Source organism: Helianthus annuus, chromosome 5, assembly GCF_002127325.2.
Source record: "Helianthus annuus cultivar XRQ/B chromosome 5, HanXRQr2.0-SUNRISE, whole genome shotgun sequence".
Classification (NCBI taxonomy): Eukaryota; Viridiplantae; Streptophyta; class Magnoliopsida; order Asterales; family Asteraceae; genus Helianthus; species Helianthus annuus.
The window spans coordinates 54,337,233-54,359,462 of record NC_035437.2 but is presented as its reverse complement, the minus strand read 5'-3'; the positions used below and the strand labels follow the sequence as shown (position 1 = coordinate 54,359,462).

Sequence of the window (22,230 nt, the reverse complement as noted above, 5' to 3'; positions counted from 1 at the left end):
TCTCATGTAATCGTCCTCCTCATAGGTGTAGTTGTAGGCTCCTGAGTATTGATCCATAGGAATCACTCAACAGACCACAACTGAGTCTCGGGACCAGAAAATAGAAATAAAGACGGAAACAGAAGCTGGACACGGCCCCGTGTTTGGTGAACACGGCCCCGTGTTCAGGGTCTGTATCTGGGCGTTTTAATTAAAGTTACTGGTCTCGTTGAGCACGGGGGCGTGTTCAGACTCTGTATCTGGGTATCTAACTAAAAATATGCAGCACGGCCCCGTGTTCAGTGAACACGGCCCCGTGTTCAGGCTACTGTAAATGTAAACTAAACTAAAATGCAGAAAAATGTGCGCGCGTTTTAAAAAGGTTTTTGAAAAACTGATTAGGCCATCAATTTTAAGCTTTCTTAAAATCCTTGTGTCCCCGGCAGCGGTGCCAAAAACTTGATGTGCGTGAAGTGTGCTATATTTTAGGTATATATTTTAAGCCCTTTTACACTTTTTAGCCAAGTTTTAAATTTATAAAACACGATATTTACTAACACTAAACACACATATGGGCAAGTGCACCCATCGTGGACGTAGTATAGTGTTGGTAAGATACCGAGGTCGTCCAAGGACACAAGAGCTTTTAGTACCGGTTTATCCTCAACGTCTAATCAAACCAAAATGTTAGAAAAAGATTTTTAAACTAAGAAAATAAAACTAACTAAAATGCTGAAAATAAAAATAAAAATAAAAACAGATAGACAAGATGAATCACTTGGATCCGACTCGTGTGTTAGTGTAACCTTTGATTATTTTCGCACTTTTGCACTTATTTAAGAGATTATCTTAGTTATTATAGTAGACCCCTCTTTTGAAGGCGACGTTACCCTCAACCCAGTAGTTTGAGTCAGCAAGGATACAATCCTAAAGGGTCCGATTATTTGAAGATAATTAATTAAGTTGTTAATGCATAATTTGGTAGGCCCCTCTTTTGAAGGTGACGTTACCCTCAGCTAAGTAGTCTGAGTCAACAGGGATACAGTCCTAAGTAGTTGGGTTAAAGTTTTAATAGTAGTTAACTTATGAGGGGATCAAAGAGTTTGGACCCCCACCATCCAATACCTTTGGGTATTGAAGGAGGTCCTACTAAATTTGACCCAGGTCCCTTGCAGGATCTCTAAACGCTGAACAATGGCAAGACTCTTACCAAACCGTTCCCTTAACCCCCGACCAGGTAGCCAACATACCTCCATATAGACCATGGAGATATGAATGGTGAAAATCTTTTATTTTATATAGACAGTAAAATAATGCCAAGACACTACAGACAAACGATAAGGAAGAATGACCTTCAACATAAGAAACTAGTAATTAAAGTCATTAATACAAAACCAATTAAAAAGTGCAAAATATTAAAAATAAAAAGTATTACACTAAACACTTGTCTTCACCAAGTGATGTAAGAGACTTAGGCAAACATGGCCTTTGATTGTCAAGAACTCTTACGATCAATCTTGGATCCCGAGACGACTCACACACTCTATGATGGACAATGGATGATGGTGGTGGATGATGGTGTTATGGTGGTGGTGGGTGGTGGGTGAAGTGTGAGAGAGGTGGTGTGCCAAGGGATGAGTTGCAAGAGCTCCAAGCACTCCTATTTATAGGCTGAACAGAAGCCTGGGCACGGCCCCGTGTCCGCTGGGCACGGTCCCGTGTCCATCCGAATCTCTCTCTTCATTAATTGCAATCACAATTACAATAAATGCGCCTGCAGGAAGCTGACCACGCCCCCGTGTCCGCTGAGCACGGCCCCGTGGTGGGCAATAGAAGCTTCTACAGGTTTGTCTTTTGTGCCAAGGCTGACCATGACCCCGTGTTCGCTGTGCACGCCCCGTGTTGAGCTGGACACGCCCCGTGTTGAGCTGGACACGCCCCGTGTTGAGCTGGGCATAGCCCCATGCTCAGCTGGGCACAGCCCCATGCTTAGCTTTCTTATTGTTTTTGCTTTTGGAGATGCTGTCGAGGAGTCGGGCATGCCACGTTTCTTCCTTTTCTTTGTATTTATGTTGGTTTTGGATGTATATTTGTTCCTTTTGTTCATTTAAGCTCATTTGACCCTGTAAATTCAAAAGGAAGACAAAAACACACTTTTTCCAACATTAGTACTAAAAGTGGGTTACTTTTATGCCTTATTTGATGTAATTTATATGTTGCATTTTACACACATCAATATTTACTAACACTAAACACACATATGGGCAAGTGCACCCATCGTGGACGTAGTATAGTGTTGGTAAGATACCGAGGTCGTCCAAGGACACAAGAGCTTTTAGTACCGGTTTATCCTCAACGTCCAATCAATCAAAATGTTAGAAAAAGGTTTTTAAACTAAGAAAATAAAACTAACTAAAATGCTGAAAAATAAAATAAAAACAAAACAGATAGACAAGATGAATCATTTGGATCCGACTCGTGTGTAGTGTAACCTTTGATTATTTTTGCACTTGTTTAAGAGATTATCTTAGTTATTCTAGTAGGCTCCTCTTTTGGAGGCGACGTTACCCTCAACCCAGTAGTTTGAGTCAGCAAGGATACAATCCTAAAGGGTCAGATTATTGAAAGATAATTAATTAAGTTATTAATGCAAAATGTGGTACGCCCCTCTTTTGAAGGCGACGTTACCGTTGGCTAAGTAGTCTGAGTCAGCAGGGATATAGTCCTAAGTAGCCGGATTAAAGTTTTAATAGTAGTTTAACTTATGAGGGGATCAAAGAGTTTGGACCCCCGCCATCCAATACCGTTGGGTATTGAAGGAGGTCCTACTAAATTTGACCCAGGTCCTTTGCAGGATCTATACACTGAACAATGGCAAGACTCTTACCAAACCGTTCCCTTAACCCCCAACCAGGTAGCCAACATACCTCCATATAGTGTGACAACCCTCACCAAACTAGGTATCTGTACGAATTAATTAATATTTAATTAATGCTTAATTACTGTGCTTGCTTACAATTGTGGATAAACTGCTACTTGAATTCTGATACATACATATACATGCATCATACCTTATTGCTGTCACTCCATTTATTTATACAAACTATAGTGACAAACTTGATGCACAATAGCACAGTAGCACAATGAACGGATAACCCAGTAAACGTGCTGACATAGCCAGCCCCAGATAGACACTGTCTCTAAGGCCAGTATGAGCCGGGAATAGTTACTACAATAGTAGGGAGTGTAGGGAGGAGAGGATTGTAGAACTGCGTCATTAGGTGGTAGTTATAGTGACCGGATGTGCCTAAAACATGTTCTAGTTACAAAATTCTGCACTTTAATACAAAATTCAGCATCTAAGTTAACTAGTAAAGTGCAAAAACATGGAAAAATAATACTAGACACTTTCCAAAGTGTCGGGAATTCATCGTGTCACTAAAAATAATATTAAAGACACTTTAATGCTTATTTAGCACTTTAACGGATCAGTATCCAACCGAACAACCGGACTTTATCCGGAACATAAAAATATTGTCAATGACACTGTTTTTCCTTTTCTGAGGCAGTTAGGATCCCTGAATACCCTAACACCCGTTATAACACACTACACACTAGTAACTAATTAATCACCTAACTAAACTCACTAGTTACTAACCATATGGTTCAAATCAAACTATAAACCCCCCCTTCAACCGAATCGGTCCCCATGGGGGACACACCCTTACACACTTGATTATTTTATTAATGGTTGTCTAATATCTTCCATACACATTATATAGTGGGTATTTAGGAGACATGGATTATAAGTATGTATGAGGGGTTCACATTTCACTTCAAAACACTTAAACAAAATTTGGCTCTCTCTCCTTTCCCTCTCCTTACATTCGGTCGAGATCACCATCCATCATCCCACCATCATTCAAGTTTGATCAAGCCATTCCACTTACATACAAAGGTGAAGGGTCACACATAAGGAGGCTCGGTACTTACGGAATCACAAGGACCTCTCTACATCGCTTTTATCCACCTAGTTTTCGCTTTGATTCTTCCCTAGCCTTGAGCTAGTTGTAAGTGATTCTAAACACCCTCTTGATCTTGTCTAAGGTGGTTAATAAGAGATTTAACGGATAAAAATCATGAACACTTAAGATCAAAACTTAAAGTCTTGTAAGAAAGATGAACAAGGTGGTTAAAGAGTAAATAATGGTGTAAAACTCATGAATCTTGATTAGTTATGGTTATTTTATGTTGTTGATTGCTAGTAGTGGAACGGATCGTCATCTAACCACGCTAGATCATGTTCATGGAACATGAACTAGCATTATGTTAAGTAGGAAAGTTACTAGATGACGAACCCTTTCATACATAAACATGAACTTGTGTAAAAATAGTTTTTCTTGTAAAAAGGAGTTCTAAACTAGTAGATCTAAAGATCTACAAGTGGTATTTACGAAGAGCCAAGTATAAGATGCAATCACGTTTAAAAGCAGGATCTTTCATGAAATAAAAGCATTTTGTGAACAAACAAGTGTGTAAACACTTGTGTGACAAAAGGTTTTAACAAAGAAATATTTTCGTAATTTATGACTAAGAAGATTGTAACACCCCGAAAACGGGTTTGGTAATCAAACCACGTTTATACTAAAAGACGGGTAAATTACCTTTAGTGGTAAAAGTAACCCGGCGAATATTAGGATTCTTAAATAAACAAGAACTTACTAACTAGGAATTTTAACCTAGTTAGCTAATATTCTAGAAGTAACTTATGATAGGGTTAAAAACAACCAAAACTATATGTCAAACAAAAGATGAGGGGCCTAAGTTGTAAGAAATTGAAATTATATTACTAATTTTAATACAAATCAAAACCAAACACCCATTAAGGATGTCTGGTCGTACAGGAAAGGGCAGGGGCGACTCCCCACTCTTCAAAACCCTAGAACTTCACTAATCTTGCAAATTGAAGGTCCAATTCAGTCCAAAATCGAAATTTAAGCATGGATTATTAATCCTCATCACAAGAGGATTAAAAGGTATGTAAAATTTAATGAAAAATCTCTAGTTGGATTTCTAGGTAAACTTAGAAATCTGAAATTTATGGTTGCATGTTCGTTATATGATGAAATTAGGAATGATTTTATGTCTAGGAGTAAACCCTAGTCATTTACTTGTTGAATTGATGTTCCTAATTGTGAATTCATGATCACCCGATTATGTGCTAAATGGGTTTTGTAGAAACATGATGAACACTAGAATCATAATGGTTAAATTGTGTTAATAGAACTCCCTGAAGTTAGATTTGAAGTTTGATGTTAGTACTTGTTAATTTTGCTAGAATTTAAGGGTTAAGAACACTTAAATGGGCTGGAGAAATTTGATGTTTCGTGTTGCACACAAGGTGCTTGTTAAAATGCTTGAACAAGAAAATATAACAAAGCTGATTGGAAATAAAATTATTGGGCTGCAGTTTTTAAAAAATCATATAAAATTACTGGAACGGCCTGTGAGGTTGAGCCTTACATGCTCAGAAAGCTATTAAAACATACTACGTTTAATGTTTGAACATGTTTGTTAAATTCTGATGTTAAATGGGTCAAAACAGTGTCCGAAGTAGGCTGAACTGTTTTGACAGCAAGCTGATTGGAAAAAAAAAATTGTTGGGCTGCAGTTTTTAAAAAATCATATAAAATCACTGGAACATCCTGTGAGGTTGAACCTTATATGCTCAGAAAGCTATTAAAACATACTACGTTTAATGTTTGAACATGTTTGTTAAATTCTGATGTTAAATGGGTCAAAACAGTGTCCGAAGTAGGCTGAACTGTTTTGACAACAAGCTGATTGGAAAAAAAAATTGTTGGGCTGCAGTTTTTAAAAAAATCATATAAAATCACTGGAACATCCTGTGAGGTTGAGCCTTATATGCTCAGAAAGCTATTAAAACATACTACGTTTTATGTTTGGACATGTTTGTTAAATTCTGATGTTAAACGGGTCAAAACAGTGTCCGAAGTCGGCTGAACTGTTTTGACAGCAAGCTGATTGGAAGCATTTTGACTTCTGAGCTGATTTTTGCGAAAATCATAATTAATTATAGGAAGCTCGGATTGAGCTGATTCTTTTTGGGTTGGAAAGATATTTTAGTATTCTATATTTCATCTCTGATCACCAAGGGCTGAATAAAACCGTAAAGTGGTTAAAAGAGTCAATTCCACAGCTACATTGTAAAGTTGCTACACATTTTATTGATAAACTTAATCTAAGAAAATTGTATACAAGAAAAGGATGAATTGTGAGAAATGTGATAATGATGGCATTCTAATAAATTAACTTGAGGCAATGTGTCTAACGTGGAAATATAATTTGATTGTAAGACTTGGTAAGAGATATGTCGTAGTAGCTTTTATTCCATACTTGAATGGTGTGGTGTGTACCATGTATTTGCTTCAAACAAATTTTAAGAAATTGGGTGTATTAAAGGCATCTAAAATACATACAAATGATATATGCAAGGAATATGTACGTGTATGCCAAACATGTTCTAAGTTAGTGCTCAGTCACATACACAAGGACAGTTTGACTTACGAAAGTCAAACTAACCTAAAACTAATGTCTTGATAAATGAGTATGTGTGAATCCATGAGATGTTGTGGTCATTTTATATAATGACTAATCTAACAAATCTTGTGGGTGTTGTGTTAAGTTTGATCTCGTTAAGCTAAGTGGGAGCTGGAAAGGAATGGATCAAACGGATCATGGATGCGAAGAATGTTTGCGCGGACACGACGTAAGTAGAGCTTACACTTTTTTTTAGGATACGTATTTACTTTATAGATTATAAACACGACCAAGGTTATATCCGAAATATGGGTTCCGACACGAAATGATACGGGTCGGGACGAATAAAAGGATAAAAACCATGTTTAATGGCAAAAAGGGGCGAAATGGGTTAAATAATGAAATGGTAAATAAATACCATTCAAATATAAGTGCAAAATGTTTGGTCGTTTAGACTAAACAGGTCAAATGGTAATGTTAACACCATTTGACGAATAACGACTAACAAGTGTATGTCGAGTCTAATGCTCACAGGGTAAAACGGCTTATGGAATTTACGTGGCTATGAATCAGCAAATTATTAAGGCAAGGTATTAAAACGGGTCAATACTTTGACCCGCGCCAGGTACGCGTAAATTTGGTGAAAGATATGTGAATACCTTAATGTAGAAAAATGACATGTGAAAGTAGAGAGTAGGATTTAAACTTAAATGATTAAATCCTCTCTAACGGGTCAAAATAAGAACTTGAACGTAAATGGGTTCTAACTAAGTAAGAAACCCATGATTTATGATTTATTTGATAGGAAATATTGAAATTATGATTTTCATGAGTTTATAGAGCAAGTAAACATGTTTGTTTGATAAAATCGCGAACAGGTTAAAATTTGGTAAAAATGGTAATAAGCCGAAGACTTAAAAGTCTTAAATTTTGTTAATTCGGATGTTGGATTTTGACTCCATATTATGAAGGGTCAAATTACAATCATGTAGGAAGAAACGGTGGGTCAAACGGATAAGCGGTTTGAAAGATACGAAAGTTTTCGTGCCAATAAACGGCAAAATAGGAAAGCTGGAATGCAGGGGCCACCCTTACGGTGTCACCGTAAGTTATGGTGGAGTTGAAGGCTTTACGGCAGCCCCCTACTGATTTACGGTAGGGGCATGTCACACCAGGGGCCATCGTAACTTACGGTGCCACCGTAAGTTACGGTGGAGGCCAGTTGGGAAATCCATGTTTTGAGATCAAGAGTTTAACGTTGGGAATTCTTTTTCCTTCCATTATCATTACCGGATTTGTTTAGATTTATTTCAATCCACGTATGACTAAAGCATTTCATGTTTATGAAATGTAGGTTCATTTTGGATGCCGAGAGACGATCAAGCTCATCGAAGAACCGAACACGATATAGTTACATGCTTCCGCACTTTGCCACGTTGTATATTTTAAACAACGAATTCGATCACGTTTTGTAGAATAACTTATGAATTGTAAATGTTTTAATTTACTCGAAATTTTCTAAGGATACTTAACCTTAAATACATGTTTGTTTTCGTAAATTATACGAAAACCTTTAAAATAATAACTAGGGTGTTACAAGTTGGTAATCAGAGCTCATGGTTAAAGAGTAAAGTGTGTTTGGTTCGAGGCTTGATCGCAAATCCGGTAAGTACATGTATATTAATGGTTTGGTATGTGTTGAAATGTTGTGAACAACACATAGGGTTATCGTGTGATACACGTTACCTCAATTAAATGATAAATATAGTTGAGAAAATTGCGCGCGTTGACGCGTATAGTAGAAAAGCCTTGTATTATAATACGGGCGATTATTGAAGTTGATATTACTAATTCTTGTAAATGTTTTAATTCAAGGACACTCGCATCTGAAGATAGCGGGAGTTTAACAAATTGCGGATATGATGATGGAACGGTCCGAGATGTGACAAGAAGAGCATACTCATCAAGGACCTAAATCGCGTAACGATCGCAAATAAGTAATGGCAAGGAATGCCCGTCGGGGCAAGCATTACCAGGTGCACATTTTAAACTTATAGTACAAACAGTAATATGCAACAAATACATAGTGAATGACAGTTGCATATAGAATATGAAACTTGGAAAAACCTGGATAGGTTACCTATCCAGGATGACGTTTCCAAGAGAAATTCAGTAGAGAATATGTATTATTCACAAATTGTGAATAACAAGACAATAACAGAATTCAGTTTATATAGAAACTTGGACGAGAGTGATCATCCAAGTAAGTATTCTCAATATAAATCCTATTGAGAAAAGTAATGATCACATCAACAAATGTGAATAAATGTTTATAAAAAGGGACATTTTACATGTTCAAGGATAAACGACTAAAACTAATAATTGTTAACTAACAATTAAATAAAGTTTTACCAAATGAAATCATAAATATGGAAATAATTTGAGGAGTTACTTACATGGGACGTGATGTGGTAATTATAATAAGGTCAGCGTACCATGTGTTGATCGCTTACTCTGGCCAAGTAAGTAGTGAACACATGATAGCATGAGCTTCTTATAATGAGCGCAGTTATGTCCGATGTAGTAAGGTCAAGATGAATGAAAATTTAAAGGATCCTTAGGGTCAAGAAATGTTACGGGCATACTCGTATAAATGGTTTTCGCGGGAACCATAAAAACGACGTATGGCGCACATAGAAATAAATGACCCAAGGAAATTCGTGACATAAGTCATTTCGGACGAAACAACCATGGTAGACAAAAAGGGCATTGTAAAACCAAAGTATAAATGACCCGCGGGGTCATAGAAACAAAGGTATTGCCCACATGGGAAAAACGATCAAAAACCATGGTAGACAAAAAGGGCATTGTAAAACCAAAGTATAAATGACCCGCGGGGTCATAGAAACAAAGGTATTGCCCACATGGGAAAAACGATCAAAGTCGTTGACTTTGGTCGTAGTAAAGAAATGATGATGATGATGATAATCATCATTCATAGTTTATAAGACTGTCAAGGATGGTCGAATAAAGAATAAAGGTTTGGTTGAATAAAAGCGATGGATTTCGCTAAGACAACCAAACAAATTAAAACGAAATCTTAATGTATACCGGAATGCTTGCACTAATAATGACATCGGTAAAGTACCCGGTTGATGGGTAAGGATTTAAACACATGCGTAAACCGAGAAACGGGAACACGAATTTAAAGTCAAAAGACTCGGATTATGAGTTATGACTGAAAGACCATAAAATTTCGCAAACAGAAATTTTGATAATTATATTCAACTATTTTGAGGTTGAACGGGTTGAATAAAGTATAATGCTTGATGGCATAAGTAAGCGCAAGCCGGATAACGGTAAGCTTGAGACAAACCGATGCTTAATTGACGTGAGAAGTCATAGAGTCGGAAGAATTATCCGAAAGAAAACGATTATAGACACGAACTACAGTCAAAGTTAACGGATTTCAAGCATGAAAACAAATGATTTTCAAACAAAAAAAAGAGAGTGCTTTGACACCAAATATATATTTTAATAAAGACACGAGTAAAAAGAATGATCTACGGGATCATCATAACCTTCAGGTTATAAACAGTGTAAAGGTCTACGGGACCAAAATGACCTACGGGTCATGAATAAAAAGGAAAAAGGATCATAAAGGACTCGCCTTAAAGAGGTGAGAGCCTAAAGAAATAGCCTACGAGGCTAAGTGAATGAACCTATGGGTTATCTAGACATAGCGAGGGAACTGGTTGAGAATCCCCGCGTAAAATAAGAATGAAAAAGAATAAATTCTTAATTGTCAATTTCTTGATATGAGTAATTGATGAAAGTTAAAGAGAAGACGTTAAATTAAACTTCAAGTTTTAGTGAGAAACAACGTTTTAACAAATATGAATACTACAAGACGATTTTGGAAATAAAAAATATCAAAGAGTATGGGTCTTAACATCGATAGGTGCAAGACGATATATTCGAAAAAGTGGTATTTTCGAAAATGAAAGGTTGCTATAAATTAAACATGACGTGACACGATCACGGTTAAGAAATGAAATGTGAAGTGGAATCACATTATCACCAGGCGAGCGGTAAAAAACAACTGGACTAATAAGTCTAGTTAGTGAGATCGGTTAAGGAAATTTAAGTAAGTTGGTTGCTTGTAAGCGGTGGATTCGGTATAACTGAACCGAATAAATGAATTGGAAAACAAAAGAAATAGTTGCTAAAAGAGAAAGATTTCACTAAAGACCTTTAAACGGGTCAAGGTAACGGATTCACAAAGAGTTCGATAATATATGAAAGCGATGGATATCGCTAAGTTAACTAAACTAGTGGAAATAACAAGATTACGTTATTTCAAGTTGCACTATGTCGTATGAGATATGTAGACAATTAGTGACCAAAAAGATGTTACGATACCTATATGGTAATACGAACAATTGGTTAAAAGTATAAGTAATGTTTAAAAGATATCTCGTAAAAAAAAAATACATTGAGTTTAAACTCAATGAGTTATGTAAGAAAAGGTTTCGAGGACGAAACCTCTTTAAGGGGGGTAGACTTGTAACACCCCGAAAACGGGTTTGGTAATCAAACCACGTTTATACTAAAAGACGGGTAAATTACCTTTAGTGGTAAAAGTAACCCGGCGAATATTAGGATTCTTAAATAAACAAGAACTTACTAACTAGGAATTTTAACCTAGTTAGCTAATATTCTAGAAGTAACTTATGATAGGGTTAAAAACAACCAAAACTATATGTCAAACAAAAGATGAGGGGCCTAAGTTGTAAGAAATTGAAATTATATTACTAATTTTAATACAAATCAAAACCAAACACCCATTAAGGATGTCTGGTCGTACAGGAAAGGGCAGGGGCGACTCCCCACTCTTCAAAACCCTAGAACTTCACTAATCTTGCAAATTGAAGGTCCAATTCAGTCCAAAATCGAAATTTAAGCATGGATTATTAATCCTCATCACAAGAGGATTAAAAGGTATGTAAAATTTAATGAAAAATCTCTAGTTGGATTTCTAGGTAAACTTAGAAATCTGAAATTTATGGTTGCATGTTCGTTATATGATGAAATTCGGAATGATTTTATGTCTAGGAGTAAACCCTAGTCATTTACTTGTTGAATTGATGTTCCTAATTGTGAATTCATGATCACCCGATTATGTGCTAAATGGGTTTTGTAGAAACATGATGAACACTAGAATCATAATGGTTAAATTGTGTTAATAGAACTCCCTGAAGTTAGATTTGAAGTTTGATGTTAGTACTTGTTAATTTTGCTAGAATTTAAGGGTTAAGAACACTTAAATGGGCTGGAGAAATTTGATGTTTCGTGTTGCACACAAGGTGCTTGTTAAAATGCTTGAACAAGAAAATATAACAAAGCTGATTGGAAATAAAATTATTGGGCTGCAGTTTTTAAAAAATCATATAAAATTACTGGAACGGCCTGTGAGGTTGAGCCTTACATGCTCAGAAAGCTATTAAAACATACTACGTTTAATGTTTGAACATGTTTGTTAAATTCTGATGTTAAATGGGTCAAAACAGTGTCCGAAGTAGGCTGAACTGTTTTGACAGCAAGCTGATTGGAAAAAAAAAATTGTTGGGCTGCAGTTTTTAAAAAATCATATAAAATCACTGGAACATCCTGTGAGGTTGAACCTTATATGCTCAGAAAGCTATTAAAACATACTACGTTTAATGTTTGAACATGTTTGTTAAATTCTGATGTTAAATGGGTCAAAACAGTGTCCGAAGTAGGCTGAACTGTTTTGACAACAAGCTGATTGGAAAAAAAAATTGTTGGGCTGCAGTTTTTAAAAAAATCATATAAAATCACTGGAACATCCTGTGAGGTTGAGCCTTATATGCTCAGAAAGCTATTAAAACATACTACGTTTTATGTTTGGACATGTTTGTTAAATTCTGATGTTAAACGGGTCAAAACAGTGTCCGAAGTCGGCTGAACTGTTTTGACAGCAAGCTGATTGGAAGCATTTTGACTTCTGAGCTGATTTTTGCGAAAATCATAATTAATTATAGGAAGCTCGGATTGAGCTGATTCTTTTTGGGTTGGAAAGATATTTTAGTATTCTATATTTCATCTCTGATCACCAAGGGCTGAATAAAACCGTAAAGTGGTTAAAAGAGTCAATTCCACAGCTACATTGTAAAGTTGCTACACATTTTATTGATAAACTTAATCTAAGAAAATTGTATACAAGAAAAGGATGAATTGTGAGAAATGTGATAATGATGGCATTCTAATAAATTAACTTGAGGCAATGTGTCTAACGTGGAAATATAATTTGATTGTAAGACTTGGTAAGAGATATGTCGTAGTAGCTTTTATTCCATACTTGAATGGTGTGGTGTGTACCATGTATTTGCTTCAAACAAATTTTAAGAAATTGGGTGTATTAAAGGCATCTAAAATACATACAAATGATATATGCAAGGAATATGTACGTGTATGCCAAACATGTTCTAAGTTAGTGCTCAGTCACATACACAAGGACAGTTTGACTTACGAAAGTCAAACTAACCTAAAACTAATGTCTTGATAAATGAGTATGTGTGAATCCATGAGATGTTGTGGTCATTTTATATAATGACTAATCTAACAAATCTTGTGGGTGTTGTGTTAAGTTTGATCTCGTCAAGCTAAGTGGGAGCTGGAAAGGAATGGATCAAACGGATCATGGATGCGAAGAATGTTTGCGCGGACGCGACGTAAGTAGAGCTTACACTTTTTTTTAGGATACGTATTTACTTTATAGATTATAAACACGACCAAGGTTATATCCGAAATATGGGTTCCGACACGAAATGATACGGGTCGGGACGAATAAAAGGATAAAAACCATGTTTAATGGCAAAAAGGGGCGAAATGGGTTAAATAATGAAATGGTAAATAAATACCATTCAAATATAAGTGCAAAATGTTTGGTCGTTTAGACTAAACAGGTCAAATGGTAATGTTAACACCATTTGACGAATAACGACTAACAAGTGTATGTCGAGTCTAATGCTCACAGGGTAAAACGGCTTATGGAATTTACGTGGCTATGAATCAGCAAATTATTAAGGCAAGGTATTAAAACGGGTCAATACTTTGACCCGCGCCAGGTACGCGTAAATTTGGTGAAAGATATGTGAATACCTTAATGTAGAAAAATGACATGTGAAAGTAGAGAGTAGGATTTAAACTTAAATGATTAAATCCTCTCTAACGGGTCAAAATAAGAACTTGAACGTAAATGGGTTCTAACTAAGTAAGAAACCCATGATTTATGATTTATTTGATAGGAAATATTGAAATTATGATTTTCATGAGTTTATAGAGCAAGTAAACATGTTTGTTTGATAAAATCGCGAACGGGTTAAAATTTGGTAAAAATGGTAATAAGCTGAAGACTTAAAAGTCTTAAATTTTGTTAATTCGGATGTTGGATTTTGACTCCATATTATGAAGGGTCAAATTACAATCATGTAGGAAGAAACGGTGGGTCAAACGGATAAGCGGTTTGAAAGATACGAAAGTTTTCGTGCCAATAAACGGCAAAATAGGAAAGCTGGAATGCAGGGGCCACCGTAACTTACGGTGTCACCGTAAGTTACGGTGGAGTTGAAGGCTTTACGGCAGCCCCCTACTGATTTACGGTAGGGGCATGTCACACCAGGGGCCACCGTAAGTTACGGTGCCACCGTAAGTTACGGTGGAGGCCAGTTGGGAAATCCATGTTTTGAGATCAAGAGTTTAACGTTGGGAATTCTTTTTCCTTCCATTATCATTACCGGATTTGTTTAGATTTATTTCAATCCACGTATGACTAAAGCATTTCATGTTTATGAAATGTAGGTTCATTTTGGATGCCGAGAGACGATCAAGCTCATCGAAGAACCGAACACGATATAGTTACATGCTTCCGCACTTTGCCACGTTGTATATTTTAAACAACGAATTCGATCACGTTTTGTAGAATAACTTATGAATTGTAATAGTTTTAATTTACTCGAAATTTTCTAAGGATACTTAACCTTAAATACATGTTTGTTTTCGTAAATTATACGAAAACCTTTAAAATAATAACTAGGGTGTTACAAAGATGTAGAGTTACATTTTCTTTAAAAATAAGATTTCCAAGAAACCGATTTTTACTTTTAGAAGTAGAAAGATCTACTAAAAATATTGGAAAGTTACTACATACTTTTACACAACTTACAAGTTCATGTGTTTGCAATTTATGCATATTTTTGACTAGTTTGATGTCTTGATATTGAATATTGATGATTGAAACTTGATTGATTGAGTTGTTAAAAGAAAATGATACGCTTGTAAGCGTGGCCACCTCCAGTTACAGAGGAAACTCTGGCGAAATTTTTCCAGAAATATAATACAACAACCAACAACAACCATACCCAGTAAATCCCACAAATAGCAAAGCTACTTATAGGGTCTGGGGAGGGTGGGATGTAGACAGACCTTGCCTCTATCCCTAGGGATAGAGAGGCTGCTTCCAGAGAGACCCTCGGCTCCAAAACGAACATCATACCAAAACACCAAGTCAAAGAACATAGAAATAAGAAGTCAACAATACCAAGAAAGTTATAAGAGTGACACAATATAATGTAAATCATGTGTAATATCATACAACATTTGGGCATGAACACAGGGATGCAATCACCCGTAAGGTCTCTTAAAGAATAAGAAAACCTACGTCCCTAAAATACAACTAAGACCTTTCTGCAATATCCAGAAATATAACACTTGGAAAATGTTTTACAACAAGTGTTATGAATATATTTTTAACTTATTTTTCCAAATAAAAATTCGCCATGAATTTTTATTACAAAATAACCAAGTGTCGGAGGTGGATTTTCATAAATAAAACTTGTTAAAGATATATACTTAGAATATATATTTCATAGAAAAATGCTTGTGCGATTTTATGATTATTTTGTGAACTACATAAATATTATTATTAGGGTAAAAATAATATTACTGGAATACACTGAACAGTAAGGACTCCAAAATAATACTAACGCCCTCACAATAAATATTTACGTTACACCGGTATTATTATTACCACACGAACCATAAAATGTAACTTATGTATTTTCAGAAAATACTCTTAAATGCGTATTTTGATAAAAGTATTATTTTAGAAAATTTTATGGAATAAAATATAATATTTTTGGGAAAAAATATTTATATTTTGGAAGTAGAATATTTTAGACAAATAAAGTAAAATATATTTTATTAAGTGAGACATAATAATATATTCTTGGAATCATACAAACCCACATGTATTAAAGCCCCCATCATTGGGAAGGAATATAATTAATACATAATTACGAAGTGTAAATACGAAATAGTTGTCTAACTATTTCCCAAAAACGTTAAACCTTAAGCCAAAGCACGGCCGTCTGTCTAATAGAAGTTAGTACGTGTAGGTCGTCACACAGCAGGTTGACTGGGAGATTACTATTTCGAGACGCACTTCAGTGAGTTCATGTCCCCCTTTTCTCTTAGCTGTTTTCAGTTTTTATACTTCGGGGGTGAAATACATGTTACTATGATTACAAATACTTTTTACATGGTATGGTTAGCGTAAGGAGGGTTACTACTTAGATCATGTGAGTGGGTAGGCGGGAACTGGAGGCTATTAATCCTCATTGTAGGACCGAGGGTCTTTAGCGGTAGATCTATCTGGGTGCAGCGAGCCCAGCCCCAGGCCCAACAGTACGGACCTCGGGGTGATTTGGTACCCGACGCAAAAATCTACTAGGTTTGAGTCTTCCTACTGCACGGCACACATATCAATGGCCTTGCAAACCATTGGTGATCTCTTTATTTCCTTATTTGCTACATACCAGGGTTTTTATACTTACAAAGGTTTTACATGCTCACTACACATGAACTCGCTCAACATTTTTGTTGATTTTTCCAACTTACATGTATTTCAGGGAATTAAGGATCTGGCACGGTATGCTACGTTTTCACGCTGCGTAAGAGTTATGGGGTCATCCAAGTTTAGGGGTTGTGGCTTTTACCTGGACGAGTCACAGTTCTTAAACTGCGTCTGTTTTATGTTTGTGGTTATGTCTTCTGAACAATGTTTTTATATTGTTATGTTGTAATTCCGCTGCATGTGTCGACATTTTAAAACTATGTTCTGGTACTTTTTTTTTAAAACATGAACCAGTGCATGATCTGCATGGTTTTACTTTCATATAGCTTTGTTGTGATTAAGTTATGGTATTAAGAACTCACACCAAATAAACCCACGCTTCCGCAAAGCTAGGGTGTGACAGCTTAGTATCAGAGCTCTGATCATAGCGAACTAGGATTCCTTCTCGAGTCTGGACTATGATCACTAGGGCTGTCACGAAAACATTTTTACATTGCATACACTATGTCAAGATCCAGAGTACAAAATATTTTTACCAACAAAAAGTATGAACGCTTTTTCCAAAAGTTATGGGTCAACCATATCGACTGAGGGGCCAATCTGAGAGATTGGGAAGGTTATGTTCTGAGAGGCCAGGGAGTCAGTCTAGGAGGCTGGGAGGTTAGTCTGGTGGGACTAGGGAGTCAGTCTGGGAGGCTGGGAGGTTAAGCTAGTGGGACTAGGAGGTTTAGTCTGGGAGGCTGGGAGGTTAATCTAGTGGGACTAGGAAGTTCAGTCTGAGAGACTAGGAGGGTAGTCTGAGAGACTAGGAGATTCAGTCTGAGAGGCTGGGAGGTTAGACTAGTGGGACTAGGAAGAAATGCTTGTTTATTTATTGGTGACTAACATGCTTATTTGACTATATGGTTGATTGTTTGTGCCTATATGTGTTTGTGTTACAGACGTCATGCCTTCATCTGGTACTAGAGAGTCAGACACTACGGACCCCATGGCTATAGTATCAGACGACATAGTTTCATCAGAGCACGAGGTATATACTTCAGATACTACCAGCACGGACGATGACGACTTCCAGCCCTTTGTGCTGCCCGATGTCGTAGTAGAGCCCGCTGATGGCTATCTTGTTGGGGACTTACCGCTCGCAGATATCCCTGCCCCTGTGCCCCTTGCCGCTTACCATATTGTCGATATGCCCCTCGACGTAGTCTCTGACGACGACGTCGATCTATTTGAGGAGGATGACTTTGAGGGCGAGGCCCATATTGCTGCTGGTGATATTCTACTTCTTGTTGATGCTCCTGCGGAGGAGGCTCCCATTTATTCGCCAGTCCCAGACTCATTTGAGTCTGTGGCATCTGCACCTTCACACACGCAGGGAGTGCGGCACCATTCGCACGACACAGACCCTGATATGGCATCATCCGCTGCACCTGCCCCTAGCTTTGAGTTTGGTCATGACATTGATGACGATTCGGATCCAGTTTTTCCACCTGGCTTTGATCCCGATCATGACATTGAGTTTATTCATTTAGATCAGCCCATGGAGGATCCCGTAGCCCCTGTCGATCCTGTGTTTGCTGATCTAGCTGACTTTGACATGGAGTTTGTTGATCCGGAGCCTGCTGTGGCCCTTGAGCCAGTTGTTGCTCCTGACCCCGCGCTAGAGCATGACCCTGATCATGCCGATGCACCTGCTGTTGCTCCTTTGGTTGATGATGTACCTGTTGATGATCATCCTGTTGTTGTTCCACAGTTGGTGGATGATCATGTTCTTGCTGACATTCCTGCTGATCCTGTTGTCGCACCACATCCTGATCCCATGCCAGTGATGTTCGACCGAGCACCATTTGCGACCCACATAGATCCACGATACGCTCACACCCACAATGGGTGGATAGACGATGATGATGATTTCCCACCTTTCGTGGTACCTGTTACACCCCCCGTAGCTCCCGTTGCAGCCCCTGTTTCAGTTCCTGTTGATGTTCCTTTGATTCCCACACACACTACAGGTGTTCACCGCACCGACTTACCTATTACATTTCTTCAGGACATACCTCCACCACGTCCTGGGGAGGGTTCATCTCGTCAGCCATTTGGTCATGTACCTTTCGTGTCAGGAGGAGACCAGTTTGTACCTCAGGTTCCTCATCATACTTTTATTCCCCCTGTTACACCATCTGCTGTACCATCCTTCGCCCCATCTAGTGAGCTGTTCCTCTGGACTTCGCCACCCATTATGCCACCAACTGATCCTTATCATCCTTACCACATGGGGTATTCTACTGAGGATATTCTCAGGTCTTTCGTGATACAGCAGGAGGCGCTGACCCATCGCGTGCAGGAGCTGGAGAGAGCTCAGCGACTCCCGTGCCAGTGCCAGACTCCACCTGCAGTATCTCACCCTCCACGTCCACTTTCACCAGATTCTGCCGCTCGTTTTTGGACTCCTGAGCAGCAGATGGCTTACTTGATGCGTTCTCATCGCGCTATGGAGGAGGATTGGCTTCATATGTGCCGTTTGCTCTTTTCTCATTTTCCCCTTCCTCCACCGCCATCAGCTTAGGCCTTTTTGTACGACACGGGTAGACTTTTGATGAGAGGACCACGATTGCACAGATTGCACAGCTTTTGGAGACTGCATTTTGATTATGACTTTTGATGTTTTGTATATGAGATGTTATGTGGTAGATTTATTTATAACATTAGATGTTATGTGTTGATATTTTTGCTATGTACACTTTACTTACCATGACCTGACCAACGTAAAACATCTTTTTAGAAGTTGCCTCCAAGACGTCAGATGCGTATGCCTGCCAACGAGGCAGAACTTCAAGGAATCATCGCTGCCGCCATTGCGCAGTATGCAGCCTCACAAGGAGGAACCAGCGGAAGTAATTCGAACAACAGTGGCAATAACAATCCACCTCATGGTAATGTTAAGTCGTTGAGACATACTACAATACATTTGGACATTTTTAGCAAGTTCGCTAATACCATTTGTATATTCTAACGTATGTGCAGGGTGCACTTACAAGCAGTTCCTCGACTGCAAGCCGTGAACTTCGACGGCACCAAAGGTGCTGTTGCTTTTGTAAGATGGGCGGAAAAGACTGAGTCTGTTCTTCAAATGAGCAAGTGCGCTCCAGACCAACAAGTAACATACATTTCTGGGCTATTTTTGGACGGAGCCCTGTCCTGGTGGAACTTACAAGTACAGACTCTTGGAGAAGCCGCTGCTTATGCGATGACGTGGAATGAGCTAAAAGAGCTCATGCGAAGGAAGTATTGCTCTCGCGCCGAAATTCAAAAGTTGGAAACTGAATTTTGGCATTTGAAGATGGAAGGACCCAAGATTGCTGAGTACGTTCAGAGATTCCACGACCTGTCACATGTGGTACCTTATATGGTTACACCAGAATTCAAGCGAATCGAGCGCTTTATTTGGGGTTTAGCTCCACATATCATGAGTATGGTCACTACTTCCAAGCCTGCAACAATCATAGAGGCCATCGATCTGAGCGTAGCTCTTACTGAGGAAGCTGTACGCTTAAATAAGTTTTCGAATGTTGAGCAGAAAAAGAAAGAGAATCACGCAGAGTCATCTGGCGAGAACAAAAGGAAGTTCTCGAACTTCAAACAAGGAACAAGCACTGTTGGCAAGAAAGGAGAATCAAGCACACCGGTCCAAGCTGCAACCGGTGCTGGAAAGAAAGGAAAGGGTTATATGGGTACACACCCCAAGTGTAACACCTGCCAGCGTCACCATTCTGGCCGGTGTGGGCTAAAAGTATGCGAAGCTTGTGGAAAAGTTGGACATTTGAAGGATAACTGCTGGGCTAATGCTGGCCAGGGTGGCCAAGGAGGTTTTGGAAATAGGAACAATAATCGTGGAGGTAATGGAAATCGTGCACAAGGAAATAATGGAGGAAATGGAAACCGAGGCAACAACGCGAATCCAGCGGGTAATGCGAACCGAAACAACAATACACAAGCTGGGAATGGAGGTGGAAACGGGCAGAAACTTGGCTGTTTTAACTGTGGTGACATTGGACACTTTAAGAGAAACTGCCCGGAATTGAACCAAGCACGGGGAAGAGTCTTTAACATCGGAGCGAGGGAAGCGCGCCAGGATCCCAATGTTGTTACTGGTACGTTCCCTATAAACCAACGCTTTGCATCCGTTTTGTTTGATACTGGTGCCGATTATAGCTTCGTGTCATTAGAATTTAAGAATATGCTTGGGTTAGCTGCTAGTAAATTAGATATCCCGTACTCGATTAAATTGGCTAATGGAAAGCTGGTTGAAGCTAATGAAGTTGTCAGAGGTTGTATGATCGAGTTGGGAGAGCGTGAGTTTGCTTTGGATCTACTGCCAGTCAAGTTGGGAAGCTTCGACATGGTAGTAGGGATGGATTGGTTATCAAGCAACAAGGCAGAGATTGTTTGTCATGAAAAGGTCGTTCTCTTCCCAACAGAAGATGGGGAAATGATTGTGGTTCATGGAGAGAAGCGAGATACGCCTTTAAGAATCACCAGCTGCCTGAAAGCCCGTAAGTGTTTACAGAAGGGATGTGCTGCCTTCCTGGCACACATCGTGGATAAGAAGGCTGTTGAGCCAAAGATCGAAGACATCCCTGTCGTGAGGGAATATTCTGAAGTCTTTCCAGAGGACTTGCCAGGATTGCCACCCCAAAGGCAAGTAGAATTCCATATTGACTTAGTTCCAGGCGCCGCGCCTGTGGCTAAGGCACAGTATCGACTTGCCCCGTCTGAGATGCAGGAATTGTCGACACAACTCCAAGAGTTGTTAGACAAAGGATTTATCAGACCAAGCTTCTCACCTTGGGGAGCTCCAGTTCTGTTTGTTAAGAAAAAAAATGGTAGTTTTCGTATGTGCATTGACTACTGGGAGTTGAATAAGTTGACGATCAAGAATAGATATCCTCTGCCAAGGATTGATGATCTATTTGACCAACTACAAGGTTCAAGCTATTACTCGAAGATCGACTTGCGATCTGGTTACCATCAGCTAAGGATACAAGAGGAAAGTATCTCGAAGACAACCTTTAGGACTCGCTATGGACATTACGAGTTCCTAGTTATGCCGTTTGGGTTGACAAACGCACCTGCAGTTTTTATGGATTTAATGAACCGAGTCTGCAAGCCGTATCTTGACAAGTTCGTGATTGTGTTTATCGATGATATTTTGATTTATTCAAAGACGAAGGCTGAACACGAACAACATTTAAGGGCTATTTTCGAGTTGCTGAAAAAGGAAAAGATGTATGCCAAATTCTCGAAGTGCGAGTTTTGGCTACGCAAAGTCCAATTCCTTGGACATGTGGTGAATGGAGATGGGATTCATGTGGACCCCACAAAGATTGAGGCGATAAAGAATTCGGAAACCCCAAAGACGCCAACCGAGATTCATCAATTCTTAGGTTTGGCTGGGTATTATCGAAGGTTCATTGAGGATTTTTCAAAAGTCGCTCAACCACTGACATTCCTTACGCAGAAAGATAAGAAGTTTGATTGGGGAATCAAATAGGAGGAGGCGTTTCAGTTGTTAAAAGACAAGCTCTGCAATGCGCCAATCTTAGCACTACCAGAGGGTACAGAAGATTTTGTGGTATATTGTGACGCCTCGCGTCACGGATTGGGTTGCGTGTTGATGCAGCGCCAGAAAGTTATAGCTTACGCTTCGCGCCAATTGAAAGTACATGAAAAGAACTATACCACACATGACTTGG

General features: G+C 38.6%; 1 long non-coding RNA gene across 5 annotated transcripts; it reads left to right on the top strand.

Moving 5' to 3' along the window:
* The first annotated feature begins 4,590 nt into the window (after positions 1–4,590).
* LOC110940318 lies at positions 4,591–14,595 on the top strand. Of its 5 annotated transcripts, none has more exons than XR_002592995.2 (6): positions 4,591–5,015; positions 6,686–6,769; positions 7,075–7,165; positions 7,895–8,576; positions 13,212–13,295; positions 13,601–14,595. It is a non-coding gene; the product is annotated as an uncharacterized LOC110940318 (long non-coding RNA). The 5 variants fall into 5 exon arrangements; XR_004893328.1 differs by having other exon boundaries at positions 7,075–8,205; positions 8,416–8,576; XR_004893327.1 differs by having other exon boundaries at positions 7,075–8,576; positions 13,601–13,691; positions 14,425–14,595.
* Positions 14,596–22,230: the final 7,635 nt, after the last annotated feature.